The sequence below is a fragment of the Tiliqua scincoides genome, chromosome 6 (genome assembly GCF_035046505.1).
Source record: "Tiliqua scincoides isolate rTilSci1 chromosome 6, rTilSci1.hap2, whole genome shotgun sequence".
NCBI classification, from domain to species: domain Eukaryota; kingdom Metazoa; phylum Chordata; class Lepidosauria; order Squamata; family Scincidae; genus Tiliqua; species Tiliqua scincoides.
The window spans coordinates 11,015,511-11,034,903 of NC_089826.1; the positions used below are offsets into that span (position 1 = coordinate 11,015,511).

Sequence of the window (19,393 nt, forward strand, 5' to 3'; positions counted from 1 at the left end):
AAGGCTCTATTGTGCCGTCGCTGCAACAGTTCAGTAAATCTTCCCATCAGGAATCAATTGCAGTATTTGTCGCAGGTTTACAACCAATGAATCCACTGCACATCTTGGAGGCTTTTCTGGTGGGTCTTTTCCCCATGCTCAGTGCGTAAATGATCACTGTACTAAGGGAAGGAGTTTTCTCTCTGGTCAAAGTTGCTTATGATTCTGGAAAATTTTTGCATTTGCTGCTGAGAATTTTCCTATTTTGGATCCTGAACATCTGGAGGTTTCCTTTCCCTCTGAGAGCCTTTGCTGGATGTGCCTCTGAACACGTGCAGAGTGCTTTTCCTCTCTTTACTACTATAATGCACCTCATCCTCAGAATATGTGACTTGGGTGGTTGTGACCCATGCTTGCTACAGTAGTGGAGAGAGAGAGGTTGAATAGCATGTTGATAATGGGAAGGACAATTAACAAACATGCATTGCTTGCGCACTGCCCAGTGAACACTCGAGACAACGGACATGGGGGAAAGGGCCACTTTATTAATAGTTAAAGATAATACAGAAGGAGAGGCTAAGACCTACTGCTGCTGTGACAGCAAAGCACCTGTGGTGCAGAGGTTGGACCATTGGAAGACACCAGAATTGCATCCGGTCTCCATGCCAGGTGTGCACCAGGCTCAAAGCCTGGCTCCTTTCTCAGGCGGCACAGCTAATCCCTGTCAACCCTGTGAAGGGGTGAGGCAACCGAACCGAGTAGTGCTGCCTCGAGCCGCTGAGCCTTTGAGGCGGACCCCCCATTTCCAGCCAGGTTCCTATCCAGGACCTCGTGCCACTGGGCCCCTGATGACCGGAAGTGGGTTCCACCCTGCCTTTGCTGCCCCAAGGTGCACTCAAAGGTCATGCTCACATCTTCTAACCTACACCACCTACCAGCATAAAGTGACCACTTTATTAGTTAGTTGGACTGCCCTTGACGGTCCAGGGTAGGCAAAGAAAAAATCTGCCCACCACCAGCCAATCCTGGCAGGCAGCAAAAAATTCCTACCTGGACCCCCAACAGGCGAACAGTAAAACTGTGACTGCTTCAGCGGTGGGTGGGCAGGTGTCAGTACTGTGCCAACGTGCAAAGGAGGAACCAGGTGCTGGTGCCTTAAGAACACCCAAAGCCCAGCCCATCTACCTTCCTTCCTGTAATCTCCCGTATCAGGGGAGAAGACTCTCCTGTCCCAGACTGGGCCAAACAAACCCTGATCTTGCTGCTTGCATTGTGCGATCGGCAATCTCACCAAAAAGGAGAGATTAGGAAGGAACATATAAAGGAACATCAAAGTTTTCAGATCTTTTTTTGTAGTGCCTTCTGTATCTGCAAGATGGAAGGATGTCACTTAGGACTCACTGTAGTAAATATCAAGTGTGGTGAAATATAGGTTCATTCTGTATTCTAGGATTAGCACATAGTTAATTGTTGATTGAATTCAGTAGTGAATATTTTTCCACCAATGGATGAGGATGTGCATGATGTTTGCGATGGTCTGAAAAACAAAACCAATTTTCTTTTTTTGAACTTGCAGCATTTGTTTTGCAACTGAGATACCTGAGCTTTGTTTTCAAGGTGAATTTGAGTACCTTCCCATTCCACCAATGTGCAGACTGAAAACAAGCAAGGATGCTTATTGTGCATTCTGAACTACTACACTCACCTTATTAATATGCACAGGTACCGTTATCTGTCTGTTGTTTTATAATGCTGTTCTATTTATATAGTGGTAGTACTTGAAGGATATAACAGACTCCATTCCTCGCTAGAGAGATTCTGAAGTGAAGCCAGCAAGTTATTGCAGAAGTAATCAGACAGCTCACAGGAGTTCAGGATCAGATGTCTCACTCTATATTAGCCCAGCGCTTGAGACCCATCTCAAATGTCTCTCTGAAAGCTCTGGTTATACCAATGCCTTTTCTCGTGAGCTGACAGCTCCTTGCTCAGTTTCTACATGTGGCATAATCCCACAAGACTCTGGAAGAAGGATTGAGATGGAAAAGAAGCTGCCACCTGACACACACCTCTTCCTTCTTACATTGTTGATTTCTGGTAGTTACAGGGCTTAAGCAACTCCCAGACTGCTGTATAAAAGATAATGCTACTTCTAATAATTTTACTGGCTCAATACAGAGAAGCATTGCCATTAACTGATCATCCGGTCTTTTTAGAGACTGAGAAAAAATCATTACCTGAGAACAGATCTACACCATACAAATGGTGCTAGATTAATATAATAATACAGGATGGCAAAAACAAACAAAACAAAAAAACTGTAGCAAATCAATTTAAAAAACAAAGATTCTTTGCTCAGGTGATTTAAAAACAGCCTTGCTGACCTTTGTGAGTCATTAAGAAGACAATCAGTCATCCTCCAAGCACTTAGAAAGAGGCTTCACTCAGCCCCTCCCTTCACCAATGCAAAGTGACCACCTTTCTTTCATGTGCTCAGGGGGAAGGGAGGTGTCCACTGGAGAGAGAAGGATTGATGGATTGTCACCCAGCTGCCCTCTCTCTCTCTCTCTCTCTCTCTCTCTCTCTCTCTCTCTCTCTCTCATTAAGGAGGCTATTGTTAAGGGATTGTTCAGTTTTTTAAACTGATTTTAAAGGGATGCATTTTTCCCCTTCTCCAGGGATCAGCACATTCCTTCTCATTTGCAGCGGCCATTCGTGTTGATTCAAATCCGTGTATAAATAATCTGTGTATAAATAGGCTGGACCTGTATTCCAGGGTCCAAAATTCAGTGGGACCACAAAGCTGAAAAAGCTCTTGAAAATGAAAGAGTGAAAATTTTGTGGGATTTTCATACACACAACAGCCTAGATCTGACAACTGCTGAATAGAAACCGATCTGGATAGCAGATGTGGCCATCCCTGGCAATTCCTGGAACTGAAGAGAAAGAACAGGAAAAATATCATGAAATAGAAAAATGTGCAAATTGAGGTTGAACGCCTGTGGTAGAAAAAGGCTAAAATGGTAGCAATCATTGTTGGTGCGCTAGGCTCATTACTTGAAGAATGCCTGCGCATCCTGCGTGTAAATGAAATCCAACTACAGAAAGCAATCAGTCAGCCCAATCCTGAGCTTCCCAGCCCCCAAGGCTGCAGCGGTGCTAAAATGGCTACTGCTGGGAAGCAGTTGTGGAGCTCCCTTACCCCGTGTAACGGGCAGGTGGCCCCAATGGGTCTCCTTGGATCTGTGCCCACTATTGACCCGTGTCGGGTCTCCTGGACCTGGAGGGGGATCAGGATATGGTGGTAGGGTCCGCTGCCATCTCCACCACCTCCCACCCCATTCCCTCCCTGCATGCCTTCCCTCACCTTCTCCCCACCCAAGAATGCCTCCAGCGCACTGATCCAGCACGGGCTTCCGATGAGCCAGCTCCGGTTCTGGGCTAGCACTTATTGTCGCAGGTTTGCCTTATGGCATGTTTGCAACCGTGCGCAGCGGTGGTGGGCCGCAGGAGCCTGTCAGGATCAGGCTCTTAGTTGGATCAACGCACAAATATACAAAAATAACTGGAAATATCCCAGGTCCTTGGGAAGAACTCAATATTAACCAGGCCAAATCTGGCCCTCAGCACCTGGAAACTTGAGCACAAGAATTATCATCATAATAATTTTGTACCAGTTTAATTAGCTTCCTCCACAGAATTCTGGGAATAGAAGTGTGATGAGAATACTTAGAATTCTTTGCTAGGCAATACTAGCCCACCATTACAGACCTACAATTTCAAGGGTGCAGCAACTGTTACCCTGTACATGCCCAATCTGGTCTGATCTTGGAAGCTAAGCAGGGTCAGGCCTGGTTAGTACTTGGATGGGACACCACTTGGGAATACCGGGTGCTGTAGGCTTACACCGTAGTCTTTCGAGACTGAAGGTTGCCAACCAAGTTTCAAGGGTGCTCTAGGAAGAGGGAAAAATGACCATTAAGCCTACTGATTGGGAATTAGCTTCGCTTATTTCTGAGCTTGCTTGCTTGGCACCCTCAAACTCCGCCCCTTACCCACAAATCCCCAAACCCCTGCCCTTTTTCTTTCACTTCTTATACTGGACTGCAGTGGTGGTTTGGCTCCTGCTTTGGAAATAGCAGCAATAATGGCGAGGTGCAGCAAGAGACATGGAGAAGGATAGCACAATGTCTGTGGTCCTTGGAGGAATGATATTTCCCAAGGGCAGTTGAGGCTTTGTGTTCTAGAATGCTGCTGTGTAGAATAGCAGGCCAGAAAAAAGGAGAAAAGTGATTCTATTTCTCATGGCTGCCTTACCAGCCAGATAAGTGGAAGGAGAAGGTGTTCAGGAGGAACTGGCTGAAGAGGAATGTTCACAGTGCATTTTAGGCAGGTATTACAAGCCCCCAAGCTTCTTCCAAGCCCAGAGCCAGAAATATCAGCTCGGCAACATCTAACATAAAGATTTCATAATGCCCAGGTGGAGCGATGAGTTGAGGAGGCAGACCTGAAAGGAGTGGAGGCAAATGACAGTCAATCCCAGCTGAGTTGATGGAAGGGGACTTGTTGTCTCTCCTCTCCCTCTGAAGCAGTCAAATTAAGTCTTGGAAGGTTAAGACTGGCAGGGGGAAGAACTACAGTATGGGCTTGTAGCGATGGACAGGCACTGAGCTTTGAGATGTCTTTGCATATTTGGCAATCTGGCAGGCACACCTGCGACTGCGCACACGCTTTGTTGATATGTTGAGTGTTGAAAAGCCAGTGCTCTGGAAAATAGTAGAAGGTTATAGAAAGAGCTAGCCTTGAAGATGTTATGAAGAAATCATATCTATGGAATGTGTTTGCGGTTAAGCTAGAGAGCCGGCTGGTTACAGCCAGTATGAATCTCAGCATTCTCTTTTAATTTTCCCTATTACGTAGCCTTATATCATGTGTTTTGAGACTTAATAAAAAGCTGGGTCAGGAGCCGGGAGAGACACACTTCTCCCTTGCTTTCGTTCCTCCTCCTGCTTCCAGCCGTTCTGCACCCCTTTGAAACCTGTGTCTGTCATCTGATTCTTCGCCATGGCTTCTCTGCCACACCAAAGCAGCATCTCGAGCTGCTTCCCAAGTAGCACTAAAATGCTACATGGGCTCTTCCTGGAACATCTCAAGCACTGCAATGACTCCCGCCCAGCCAGAGCAAAATAAGAGTCCACTCTTGGTCGACAGGAAGGCAGCAGAAATATTCTGACGATCATCAGTATGAGGTTTCCCAGCATAATACATGTCAACTTCCTTTAACCTGCTCACCTGCTTTTTTTTGCTAGCTCTTGCAAGGGTTGCCGCATTCTTCCACAAACAGTGGACTGTTGAGTTGAAGAAAGTGACAAAGTGAAGTGACCACTTTATTTGTCTGATGTCTGGCATGATTGAGGTTCTGCTGGTCGCCCAATCCCATGCATATGTATAAGTTCTGTTCCATATGCTAAAGGATTTTTTTTGGGGGGGGGGGGGAAGTGGAATACATAATGGATTTTAAGGGTGAATTTTGCAATATGTTGCTAACTGTTGAGACAATGTACTAATTCATATGATGTTTACTGCCTTGAGAAAGTAAAAATATGGTGTTTAATTCTCAAGTTCCCTGAAGGCTGGCAAAGAGTTAGTGATGCGTTTTAATTACGACTAAGGAAAACATCCCAGGAGTGTTCTATAAATTTTCTACGCAGCTACTCTTTGAAGGAGAAAAATTGTACTGGGGGGGGGGAAAAAAAACCCTCTATGGCTTCAATGAACTGCAGCTAAACCAGACTTCTGCTATTAAAATGGAAAAGTGTCAAACTCAGTTATGTGTCAAGTTAAATGCTCCTGAATCTCATGAGTCAATAGAAAGCAATTCTAATCCTCAGAGTAGATATTCAAAGTCCAGGTTCCTCGAAGCTCTGCAAGGATTATCAGCTTTTTACAACACCAGACAGCGAGGGACGGAGTTCAGGAACTGCCTCCTAGGGCAATAAACAAGGCCCAGTCAAGCCGTGTATAAATATTCTCTCTTAAATGTAGGATAGAAAAGAGTAGAACAAGTGGAGAAAGTGGCACAAGGAGTATTCATAGAAGAGCAGTTCTCTTTATTGATTGATTGATTTTATTTTATTTACTACATTTATATCCTGCCTTTCTCCCCGAAAAGACCCAAGGCGGCTTACAACAATAATTCTCTTCTGATGTGGAATGATCGATCCAACCAGCAAACCAAATGTATCCAAATCTGCCAGGGAGGAGGTGTAGCTGCTGCCAACTGGGCTGGATGATACTTGGCTAGATAGATCAATGGTTGTACAGTATGAGGTCATTTCCTGTGATTAGTATAAGGGGAAGTGGTCTCTGTCCTTTCACTTTTTCAGCCTGTGAACTGATTGTCCTCCATCCCAGATGTTCAAATACTCCTCAGGCTTGGAGAAGAGACCCAGCACCAACTCTCATACTTTCTTCGTATCACCTCCCAAGCTAAGCTCTGCTAAGCTCGTGTGGTTCTACACCACATGGAGGCATTTCAACATAGAACAGCCCCATGGGTGCAGTCCTAACCCCTTATGTCAGTGCTTTCCAGCACTGGCATAGTGGTGCCAATGGGACATGTGCTGCATCTTGCAGTTGGGTGTCACTCACGGAGGCCTCCTCAAAGTAAAGGGAATGTTTGTTCTCTTGCCTTGGAGCTGCATTGCCCTTATGTCAGTGATGGAAAGCACTGACATAAGGGGTTAGGATTGCGCCCTGTGACACCTATTTATGTGCCACTTTTTCCCATTTTGAAACTGAGGACCCAATCTTATGCTTGCCACAAGATATAGCAACTCCAAAACAGGTGCCACTGTACCCTATTGCCATAGCAGCAGCTGGGGTCTTCTCGGGGTAAGGGAAGACTCCAGTGGCCCTGATGGGTCTTCTTGGTTCTGTGCTATTTAGCTGGTGCAGAAAGTGGTTGGCAACCTTCAGTCTCGAAAGACTATGGTATAAATCTACAGCACCTGGTATTCCCAGGCGGTCTCCCATCCAAGTACTAACCAGGCCTGACCCTGCTTAGCTTTTGAGATCAGACAAGATCAGGCATGTGCAGAACTGAGAAGACATAAGTAGGTCTCTGAAGCTTGGGAAAGAGGATTGGATTTATGGCAGCCTCTGCCACTGTCCCGGCCCCCTCTCAGGTCTGAACCACCCTCCAGCCCGCCCTTCCTCACCCAGTTACTTAACTATGGCTGGATTGTTCCTTAACAAAATGAGTAAAACGGGAGCATTCAAAAATAAATTAGACGACGTTTCATGAGAGCAAGGGGACACTGTTCTCCTAGAGTTCTTTGCCATTCAGGATGACTGCTATGGTGATGATTCTGTCCACTGCGAGTGCTTGTTTTCACATTGACTCTGTAGGATCCAGTAGACATTATAATATGGAAATCTGATATCAGCCATTTGCAGTACAGTATATTAAAAGAAATACAGCAATCTGAGTACCCTGAAGGGCTGCCAACAGAGATAAATATTATGGTACACTTCAAACAGTCAAATAAAACTTTGCCTGCATTGTGCCATTCTTAGCGAAATATGCTTGGTGAGGGAAAAATTATCCTTCTTTTGAAACATTGAAACTTGATCAGTTGGATATATTTTGCCTATGAGAAAAGGATTGGAAGCCAGTAGGTAGGGGATGTGATATTTAGGGAGAATTTACATGATATTTGTATCCATTGTGCGATTAGAGCTCAGCGTGAGTGCATCTGTGTTTTCTCCATAAGGCAAGCCCCTATGGAGGGTATCGTTCACGTGCCGAGAGTGAAAAATACAATAGCACAGTGCCCTGCTTGGCTCCACTGAGTATCACCACTGCCCTTCCCACATATGCTTGTAGGGGCCAGGGGGGTGCACCAGGCGTCACTCAGAACTTGAAGGTGAAAATCAATCCAATTGCAGTACAACTTGCGCAGTGTGTGGCTTGAATATGTGCAGTAATGCAGACCTTCACTAGGGTTGCCAACCCACCCTCCAGATTCGACCTGGAATCAGTATCAGTCTCCCACTAAGTAATCCTGGAGATTTTTTTTACCAGGGCCTCTTTGGCTTAATGAAATTCTGCCGTGCGTGGAGGAAAAAAACATTTTCAGGAAACATTTCAGGCAGATTTGGCACCCCTAACCCCTACCCCGCCATGAGCTGTTAGCAGAGCTGAGGAATTAAAGCAGTCCAACACACTGCAAACTGACTTTTGTTAAGAGCTTTACTGGATTGTAGAGAGAGCTGCAGCCATTAATACACAAGGAAGAAAACAAGACAGGGGAAAAAATGCCAAAAGACAAATCTAGTAGGCAAGAGCAACCCAGAAGACTTTGAAGTACAACAAACTCCCCTACTTGTGGCTGGAAACATTTACACACACAGCAACTGTTACCCTGCACATGCCTAATCTCATCTGATCTTGGAAGCTAAGCAGGGTCAGGCCTGGTTAGTACTTGGATGGGAGACCGCCTGGGAATAGCGGGTGCTGTAGGCTTCTACCATAGTCTTTCCAGACTGAAGGTTGCCAACCATCTTCCTATACTGAACACTATCTCCCGATCTTGTCTGATCTCTGAAGCTAAGCAGGGTCAGGCCTGGTTAGTACTTGGATGGGAGACCACCTGGGAATACCGGGTGCTGTAGGCTTATACCATAGTCTTTCGAGACTGGAGGTTGCCAACCATCTCCCTTTACTGAACACTATCTCCCGATCTTGTCTGATCTTGGAAGCTAAGCAGGGTCAGGCCTGGTTAGTACTTGGATGGGAGACCGCCTGGGAATACCTGGTGCTGAAGGCTTATACCATAGTCTTTGGTATGGAGACTGAAGGTTGCCAACCATTCATTTACACACCCACACTTTTATTGTGTAACTCTAGTCAGTGGCATAGCTGGGGGTGGCAACGTGGTAAGTACTGCAGGAGCCACAAGATGCCGTGTAAACGGCCCCTCCCACTTGCCATTGGAGCCATTCTAGGCAGTGATGCAATGCACAGGAGAAGGCTACCATGGCATTCCAAGGGGCTTGAAGTCTCCTCGGAGTAAAGGAGCTTACGCTCCCTCACCTCATGTAGCAAACAGGTCACCCTGATGGGTCTCCTTGGAACTGCACCCGTTACTGAGCTGCACAGATTCCAGGAAACCTGGGTCAGGTCCCCTAGGCCTGGAGGGGGGTTTGGATATGGCAGCCACCATCTCTGCTCCCTGCCATGTGTTCTCTGTGCCCTTCCCTGCCCCAGAACGCCTCCCTCCCCACCCCTACTTACCTCTCCGCCAGCCAGTACTTGTGCAGAGCTTCAGGTGCTGTTTGACTGGCCTGTGCTAGCACAGCGAGGGCTTGTGCTGTGCCAGCTCTAGTGCCCACCTGGTGCAGACTGTCACAGGCGTGCCTTACGGAACATTTGTAACAAGGCGTGCCAGAGCTGGGTCGGTGCGCAGGCCATTGGATCGGGCCCTAAGGCTGCCTGTAACTTACGGATTACAGAGAACTGTCTGAACCTCAACAGTCCTCTCTATTTTCAAAAGTTAATGACAATTATCCCAGCCGACGATATCCAGACAATAGCCTTTCCCCCCCCCCCCACATCCATCACACTCCAGGCGACTTGCCGGCTTATACTTTGTGATGGGACGGTGAGCAATATACACAAACGCATACGCCTGGGTTGCAAATCAATTCCACGGCAAAGTGGAAATAACTCTTGTACCAATAAGACCACCGGAGAAAAGAAAATACCCTTCTCTGAATTTTCAACTGGCAGATAGAAAGAGGAGCCATCAATCATGCTGGAAAACTCCCATTACAGAGAGTTGTTCTTTAAGGCAGACCAGATGAAATCGAACCAGACCAGAATATGTAAAGACCTTTTCTTTTGATTATTGGGGAATCTCCTTTCTTTTCTCTCTCTCTCTCTCTCCTACCCTTCCTGCTTTTAGATGTGAACCAGTAGCCTGGCAAAAGCGTGTGCCGATGGCTAAATTTACTGTCAAAATGACTAATTAATCACTTCACAAATGGCTATTAATCATACATTAATGAGATATTCGCTTTGCTTTGGGCAGCGCAGATTCGGTGGTGATCCTCTCTCCTTGGTACTCTGAGCAAGCTAAAAGCATGCAGGACTCCATTAATCTTAGAACAGCATGGGGGGCTTAGAAGTGCCCCTGGGCTGAAAAGAAGCAAATAGCTCAGACATTTAAACTGTCCATATTTCACTGTGTAAATCTAGAGGCATTTAATCATTCCTCCAAGCCGCTGTTTTCTTCTTTTCCTTTCACAAACTTGTGACTGGGCCTCCTCCGTACGTTGCGTGAGGGCAGGCATGGGTACATAGAGATAAAGAAGGACCTGGAATATATATATTTTCAATTTTAGCTCATTAAAAATAAGCACATAAACAGGTTGAAATCCTGTTTCTAATGGTATGCTAAGAGCAGTTTACGGAAAACGTTGACCACCATTTCTATAAAGCCACATAGAAGGTACAGCAAAACGAACATAATTCCCTTGCTGAATCAGACGGTGTAAGTTCATTTATTTCAGAACTTTGACTCCACAAACAAGGATCCCTTGGAACATCACAAGCATGGTGTGAGGAGGGTAGCCTTTCCTTGATAATTGGTTGGCAACCTTCACTCTCGAAAGACTATGGTATAAGCCTACAGCACCCGGTATTCCCAAGCGGTCTCCCATCCAAGTACTAACCGGGCCTGACCCTGCTTAGCTTCCAAGATCAGATGAGTTCAGGCACATGCAGGGTAACAGTTGCTGCTTTCAGCACTAGCATAGCTAAGAGGGGGCTGAGGGGGTACAAGCCCTTGGGTACCATGTCTGAGAGGGTGTTTAGCCATGGGTACCTTAAAAAGTCATTGCACCCCTGCCAGGCCTCAGAGAGTCCTCTGGAGGTCTCTGAAAGGCACTTCCAGTTTTCGGCAAAACTGGAAACCTTCTGAGGCTTGGCGGCGGCACAACGAATTTTTAAGGTATCCTTGGCTAGACACCTCCCATATGACACTGTTACCTTCCTGCTGGGCCTTGACTCTCAGAGGCCTCCGAAAAGCACTGCAGGTTTTTTTTTCCTGAAAACTGGAAATACCTGTCAAAGGCCCTCTAAGAGGCCTTCTGAGGTCTGGTTACGGTGCACCAGTGACCACTGTTGTATGCGGGGATTGTTAAAAAATTTTGTGCCCCCAGATGCCCTAGCTACACCACTGACTCTGAGCATATAGTAATCAGAACTCCACCTATGTAATAGCGGAAGATAAGGCAATGCAGAAAACGATGGTGGAAGATTCACCGTGTTCTCAGCTCAGTGGCGTCACTAGGGTTTGCGTCACCCAGTATGGAAGGCCAGCACGACAGTTCCATAATGGACCTCCTCCCATGCAGTGGGTGTGCCAATACCCCAGGCAGTGGGTGTGGTGATGCACCATTGGCTTGGTCGTTTTGAACTGGTTTTATCCCCAGTCAGGAGTTGTGCCTATATGTGTGTGTTTTTTTGGGGGGAGGGGGGGGATGGGAGCATGCTGGCCAGCTGTTCCCCCTATGCTGATATGCCTGTTTGCCACACCCTGGGGGTACCTGTGCCTTTAGTTTTTGTCTGCAGTCATCAACACTGAGAGCACAGGGACTTTCTCTATACACTTTCAGACAAAATCTGAAATTTCCTTGGTCTTGCCTTCATCCCGCTTCAAAGAGTGGGTTCCTCTTTTTCCATGCCTACTGTATATTTTCTCTTTGTTAGGCAAAAAGGCATTCTTGTTTTCTGCAGTGCTTTCTCTTTGCATGTCCGCAGACTGACAAAAAGGATAAATTATTCAGCGCACAATTCGGATGCTGACTCACAGCTCAGGCTTATTTTTTTAGGCCTGGTTTTCATTAACTTCTCCTTTAATAGCCAAATCTGCCGTCAAGTGAAAATGTCCCTAGAAATTGCCCCGGCTCCAGTCAGAGGCCTCTCAGCTTTTAATTCCATTTTGATAAATACGGTTCTGAGGTCAGCAGGAGTAGGATGAAAATACAGTCTGTGTTTAGTCAGAATAAAAAAATTTAAAAGGTTAATCTGTAATAATTGAGCCAGCATTGGGTAGTGGCTAGAGCAGGGGTGTCAAACTTATTTCATACAGCGGGCCGAATAGCATTCATGATGCCTGCTGAGGGCCAAAGAATGGTTGGCAGCCTTCAGTCTCGAAAGACTATGGTATAAGCCTACAGCACCCGGTATTCCCAGGCGGTCTCCCATCCAAGTACTAACCAGGCCTGACCCTGCTTAGCTTCCGAGATCAGACAAGATTGGCATCTTATACTGAGTCCCCATTGGTCCAAAAGTGATGTCATTAATCAGGATGTGATGTCATTAAGCAGGTCATGACCAGATATAAGTACTTTTTTCTGACTTAGGAACTTATTGGATTCAAACGACAGAAAAGAAAATCTTGACCATATATTCAAGATATTGGAGAGCCTTATCACAATAGATTCAAACGACAGAAAAGAAAATCTTGACCATATATTCAAGATATGGGAGAGCCTTATCACAATAGATTCAAACGACAGAAAAGAAAATCTTGACCATATATTCAAGATATGGGAGAGCCTTATCACACAGGCTGTCCTTTCATCAGAACAACTCAGCAGCTGATGGTGGTGCTGGAGCAGCCCAACTATACTGCACGCTGAATAAAGAGTTTCCATCTGGCCCATGGACCTTATGTTTTGACACCCCTGGGCTAGAGCATTGAAGTAAGACACTCAAGAGCCAGGTTCAGATCCCTACTCCTCTCCTGGTGACCTTGGACTATTCACCATCTCAGGGCCTAAGCCAGGTGTCAGCAACTTTTTGGGTGAAACGGCTGGATGTTCGGTGATGATGTCATTGCCAAACTTTCAGATTGTCGACCTCCCGGAAGCAGCTGTGTGGAGTTCAGCATGGGAGGCAAAGTCTCCCACCGGATTTCCCATGCACAGGGCAGGGCATAGGGACTCTGCAAGCCTGGGCAGTCAGCTCTTCTATGCCCTCTCCAGTGTGCAGCACATTGGGCAGGAGGCTTTGGGCACAATCCTATACATGTCTACTCAGAAGTAAGTCCTCTTGTGTTTAATGGGGTTTACTCCCAGGAAAGTGTGTATAGGATTGTAGCCTTTGCCTCCCAAGTTGAGGATAACAGTAAGGCAACCATTTTCAACTACTGTGCCATGGCACACTAGTGTGCCACGAGTGGTCCACAGGTGTGCCCCAGGAATTTGGGGGAAGATCATTTATTAGTAGGGCCAATGGGGATGTGAGCCCGCCACTGGCAGCATGGTGTGCCTTGTCAATTGTCAAAAACCTGATGGTGTGCCTTGACAATTTTAGTGCCTTGTCAGTGTGGCAAGGGATGAAAAAGGTTGAAAATCACTGCAGTAAGGGCTTGGGAGGACGGGGTTGTAGCACAAAGGCAGTGAACCCAAGGTGGTATCAGGTTGCATTGTGGGTTGTGCTACCCCTGCACCCAGCTCCTATACAAACACAATACTTTTTATGAAAACAGTCCATTTGAGAATAATCGTGTGGCGTTTAGCCAAGTGACTAGAACATGAGTGAGTGTGTGAACCAGCCCAATACTTGGAAAGCAGGGGAGACCATAGTTTTTAGCTCCTGCTCGCCTGCAAGCCTAGTATTCAGTTTATAAAGTGTGATTTACATGTCCCCAAAACTGTGCAATAGAGATTGTTTAGTGCCTGTTGGTCTTCAGTTGGGTCACAGTTTGAGCTGGGGAAGGGTCATCTACCAGCGGCACTACCACTGTACCAAATATATATGGTAACAAAATTAAATGCATAATGTATTTTGGACCACATCTGGGTCCCCCAATTCTTTAAAAAAATAAGAGGAGCAAGGAAGATACGTCAAATCCAGCTTCCTGCTTTCCGCATTGGCTAACCTGATGATTCTAAGAAGCCTACCAACAGGACAATTGCAAATAATAAATCCTTCTACGCTTTTAATTTGAGAAGATTCTGAGAAACCTGAATCGGCTTCTGCGGCGCTCAGCTCTCTTGCAGGTTCATAGTGCTTGCTGCTTTTCTGAGTCATAAGGGACAGCCAGTTCTCTGGAATGGGAATCCTATTTGAATGTCAGGTTAGTATCTCTCTGGCTGTTTGACTTCATCTGCATTCGTGTGTGTATGTGTGTTTTTTTAAAGTAAGAGAGAGAAATAAGTGTATACTCATTTGACCACGGCAGCATTGATGCACTGAAATTGCCTTCTCACTCCCCCCCTCCCAAAAATCCGGTCAGGAAAAAGAGAAGGGGGGGAGTTAGTTATAAAAAGGTCAAACACATAACTTTGCAGTTTTCAGCCGTCTCTATCCTTTTCTTTTGCAATTCTTCTCTCTGATTAAACTCCCAGATAAGTCTCGGCACAGTTTCCTGGCCCTTCACATTGAATGATTTTATGCATCACTTGCTCCTGGCATGGCTCAGAGCCCTGCCATCTCTACTGCTGCCGGCGGTCTTGTGTTTCAGTGGCTGACATCCACCAGCATTCCCCTCTGAGTTCTGGGGAAGGGAGAAAAGGGAAGCATGCCGAATGTGGCAGGGTGTGCACTTGCAACCCCGGCGGGGATTGCATGATACAAGAGCAGAACAGCCAGAGATTCATCTGGTGCATTCCAAACAACATTTGAATTTGCACCTCTTGTATTTATGATTTATAAATGGATTTTGTGCCACTGTTTGGACACCTTTTGGACCCCAAAGTGGCTCTCAAAAAGCAATCAAAATCAATGTAATACAATAAAAACCACAAATGAAAGCAATCAGTTAAAAACATTGAGAATGGTGGAAGCAGAAATTGAAGGGAGGGTGTGTAACAAACCAGGCAACCTCCTGAGAATGCCTGGCAGAACGATTATTGACTAGGTATCAAAAACTGTGAGTGCAAGAGCAAAGCAAGCAACAAGGGGTAGGGAATTACACAGCATGGGGGCTATGACCAAAAAGGCCCCGTTGAATTTCCCCACCAAATAGAAGGTTGGGGGATGTGCAGCAGGACTTCAACTGCCAAATGAGATGGATGGACAAATACCTTTGGCTTCCTGGTTGGTTGACTTCCCTGGCTCATCCTCCTCCAGCATCAAGAAACTTGCTAGCTTCAGTGGTGTAGCTACAGCGGTGTGTTCTGACATTTTGAGAGTGGTACTTAACACATGAAACTGCCTTATTCCGAGTCTGACCTCTGTTGCACCTGAGTCAGTATTGTTGACAATGACTCTCCAACGTTTCGGACGGGAATTTCTCTCGGCCCTACCTGAAGATAGAACCGGGTGCTTGGCTACTGACTGTTCCATACCGGCAAACATACCCAATACAGCAAAAGATCAAAATCTGTGTCAGAATGTGGTATCAGCAATAAGCATCCTTGTTGCCCAGCAGAGGTGACACTAGGGTTCACGTCACCTGGCATGTGAGCTCATTGCATCACCCCCATGATAGACCTCCTCCCGTATTATACAATACAGAATAAATTACTATATCATACACACAGTCTAAATACAGTGACATCACTAGGGTTGGTGATCACCCCCGTTAACTTTATTTGTTTGTTTTAATATGTAGCACTACAGGTCACTCCAAAAATCAGTAACCAACGAAAAACAGGAGGTCCGGCTCAGTTGGTAGAGCTGCCGCCTTGTATGCCTTGGATTAAAGTCTGAGGAGAAATCCGATGACCAGAGAAAGGCGGTATATAAATACCTGTATAAATAAATAAATAAATAAATAAATAAATAAAACCAGTGGCCAACTTGCTGACCCTCACACAACTGAATAAGAGTTTTAGTATTAGCTCTGATACATAGAAATGAGAGCTGACTTATACTAACACCTTATTGGTTCCCTACTGTGTCATAATCACACCTGATTTGCTCTCAGAACAATTAGTCTCATTGGTCATTTCTGATTTAGCAAAATCCACTCTTTGTTACATAAGGCACTTGTGTTTTCCTTTCCTGTTTATTTCACTATAACTGTTGATAGAATATAGATATTTCAACACGGTTTATTTCATTGCATTCTGAATGAAATTACACATCGGATGATATATAACATGATGGTATTTTCTGAAAATACCAAGATTTTGGCCAGTACTGGTGGTGTCACCCCTGCAGATGTCACCCTCTAGGGTGGTCTGCACCCCCCCCAATATCTCCTAGTGATACCACGGTTGCCTGGATGCCTGCACTCTCTCTCTCTCTCTCTCTCTCTCTCTCTCTCTCTCTCTCTCTCTCTCTCTCTCTCTCTTTTGACCCACTGCTTACTGTTCCTCACTGTTGCCATCCATTTACTTATTTCACCATTTACTTTATCTGGACAATTTGTCCTAAGTACCCACAGCCTGGAGTGCACCCTGCACATCCCAGTTTTCAAAGAAAATTACAGAAATCTTTTGCAGTCTGTTTTTTTTTTTTTTCCAGTTGAGCTGAATAAAGCTTTACAACAAAGAAAGATCTTTCTCATAGGCTGTAACATTGAAAAATCACCAGTGTGCACTCCAATATTGTTGAAATTAGGCAGGAAAACAGAGATTTTTGTCTCCATCCAGTGAAAATATTTACTGAGGAAGAAAATGTTACCCTGGCGAGACTGACAACAACTTAACACATGCAAGAAATGCTCATGAGACCATTGACTGCCACATCAAACTGGTGTCATTAAAGCTTCCGTCATGCTATTTAAGAAGATTTGAACAGGATCTTCACAGTTACATCTAAATTTTGTACTTTGATTTTCAGTGGCTGACAACCAGGTGCATGTGAGGAGCTTGGGTGCTGGAAACTGGTCAAGAAGAGCTGCTCTCAGTTGCCTGGATCTCCCTATACTGAACACTATCTCCTGATCTTGTCTGATCTCGGAAGCTAAGCAGAGTCAGGCCTGGTTAGTACTTGGATGGGAGACTGCCTGGGAATACTGGGTGCTGTAGGCTTATACCATAGTCTTTTGAGACTGAAGATTGCCAACAAGTTGCCTGGGCTGGCACCTGCCCCTGCTGACCGATTCCATCAGGAAAAATGAAGGAAGGTCTGATGCCCTCAAAAGGAGAAAAGGCATGGGGGAAAAGCAAGAATACCATATAGGCCCCTCCCCTCTTGTGCTCTTCCCAGAACATGAGTCCTTGGTCATACAGTGAGAGAAACGAACATGTTGCTCACTCACTGGAGTCCAGCGGATTGACAAAGGGCAGGAGACATTTGGTCAGCTAGAATGGTTGGTTGGCAACCTTCAGTCTCGAAAGACTATGGTATAAGCCTACAGCACCCGGTATTCCCAGGTGTTCTCCCATCCAAGTACTAACCAGGCCTGACCCTGCTTAGCTTCCGAGATCAGACAAGATCAGGCATGTGCAGGGTAACAGTTGCTGCAGTTCTTGTTTACCTGTGATCATACTATGGCAACTGAACCTTCCTCCTGCAGTACTCAGCAGTAATGACACCTCTTGGCACCACTGATTGACATAGCTGCTAATCATTAGTATTCCCAGGCCTCTGGGATTCGTTACCCACTTGGTTAACAAATATTTCCGTTCGTCTGTTCGGACTCTTGCCAGTCAACTTTAGTGAATGTCCAGTGTTGTGTGAGAGGGAATCAGTTCCATGCATAAATTTATGTGTCTGAGGCCCTAATCCAATCCTGCTGCTGCATTGCCAGAACATGTTGTAGACTACCTGGGTCTACTTGGACTTGTCCAAATTGTCCATTGGGGTTGTGAAGGCTTGCCCCAGGGCAATGGAACAAATGTTCCTTTATCTCAGGGAGGTCTTCAGGACCTGAAACTCTCCTATGGGATGCATCATACTGCTCAATCTACTGTACGTTTCATGATATTGTTTTTCAGATGCGGCGACCAGGACTGGACACAACACTCCAGATGTGGCCTTACCATTGATTTGTACACTGTCATAATAATAATATTAGGCATTTTATTCTCAATCCCCTTCAATCTGAGCATGGAATTGGCCTTCTTCACAGCTGCTGCCCACTGAGGGTCCAATCCTATCCAATTTTCCAGTGCCAGTGCAGCTCTGCCAATGGGGCATGCACTGCATCCTGTGGTGAGGAGGCAGTCACAGAGGCCTCCTCAAGGTATGGGAACATTTGTTCCCTTACCTTACATAAGAACATAAGAACAGCCCCACTGGATCAGGCCATAGGCCCATCTAGTCCAGCTTCCTGTATCTCACAGCGGCCCACCAAATGCCCCAGGGAGCACACCAGATAACAAGAGACCTCATCCTGGCGCCCTCCCTTGCATCTGGCATTCTGACATAGCCCATTTCTAAAATCAGGAGGTTGCGCATACACATCATGGCTTGTAACCCCGTAATGGATTTTTCTTCCAGAAACTTGTCCAATCCCCTTTTAAAGGCATCCAGGGCAGATGCCGTCACCACATCCTGTGGCAAGGAGTTCCACAGACCGACCACACGCTGAGTAAAGAAATATTTTCTTCTGTCTGTCCTAACCCTCCCAACACTCAATTTTAGTGGATGTCCCCTGGTTCTGGTGTTATGTGAGAGTGTAAAGAGCATCTCTCTATCCACTTTTTCCTTTCCATGCATAATTTTGTATGTCTCAATCATGTCCCCCCTCAAGCGTCTCTTTTCTAGGCTGAAGAGGCCCAAACGCCGTAGCCTTGCCTCATAAGGAAGGTGCCCCAGCCCCGTAATCGTCTTAGTCGCTCTCTTTTGCACCTTTTCCATTTCCTCTATGTCCTTTTTGAGATGTGGCAACCAGAACTGGACACAATACTCCAATACTTACCATCGATTTGTACAACAGCATTATAATATTAACCGTTTTGTTCTCAATAATAATAATAATAATAATAATAATAATAATAATAATAATAATAATAATAATAATAATAATACATGTATTTATATACCACCTTTCTTGGTCGTCAGATTTCTCCTCAGACTTTATTCAAGGCGGTTTACGTGGGCAGGCTGGTCTAAATCCCCGTAGGAATTTTTTACAATCAAAGAAAGGTTCTATCTTTCAAGAATCACAACATTTCAGATGGATCTTTTTGATCTGAAAAAGATCAAAAACATCTTGGCCTCCGATTTCTGATATCACATTCTGGCCTCCTATTTCCTCCCACATAAGCTGACAAGCAGCTCCTTCATCTCTCATGGAGGGCAGCCAAGACGCTTCTTCGCTCACACCAAAGAGCAGGTGGAATAACTCAGCTCAGCTTGTCAGCTGCTTCAAGGTCTCACCATTCACGGTGCCGGTGACCTCGAACTGGCGACCTGTGGATGTTATCTGTAGTCAAACAGAGGCTCTACCCTCTAGAACAGCCCAATACCTTTTCTAATGATCCCAAGCATAGAATTGGCCTT

The 19,393-nt window shown here is 45.6% G+C and overlaps 6 pseudogenes; 3 read left to right on the plus strand and 3 right to left on the minus strand.

The window, feature by feature from the left end:
• Positions 1 to 3,759: 3,759 nt before the first annotated feature.
• Positions 3,760 to 3,879, plus strand: LOC136656705 (5S ribosomal RNA; annotated as a pseudogene).
• Positions 3,880 to 6,974: 3,095 nt separating this feature from the next.
• On the minus strand, positions 6,975 to 7,093 carry LOC136656181 (5S ribosomal RNA; annotated as a pseudogene).
• Positions 7,094 to 8,383: 1,290 nt separating this feature from the next.
• LOC136656547 (5S ribosomal RNA) lies at positions 8,384 to 8,503 on the plus strand (annotated as a pseudogene).
• Positions 8,504 to 8,532: 29 nt separating this feature from the next.
• LOC136656170 (5S ribosomal RNA) lies at positions 8,533 to 8,655 on the plus strand (annotated as a pseudogene).
• A 2,009-nt stretch (positions 8,656 to 10,664) lies between these two features.
• On the minus strand, positions 10,665 to 10,784 carry LOC136656687 (5S ribosomal RNA; annotated as a pseudogene).
• Positions 10,785 to 17,294: 6,510 nt separating this feature from the next.
• On the minus strand, positions 17,295 to 17,414 carry LOC136656738 (5S ribosomal RNA; annotated as a pseudogene).
• Between the last annotated feature and the right edge of the window lie 1,979 nt (positions 17,415 to 19,393).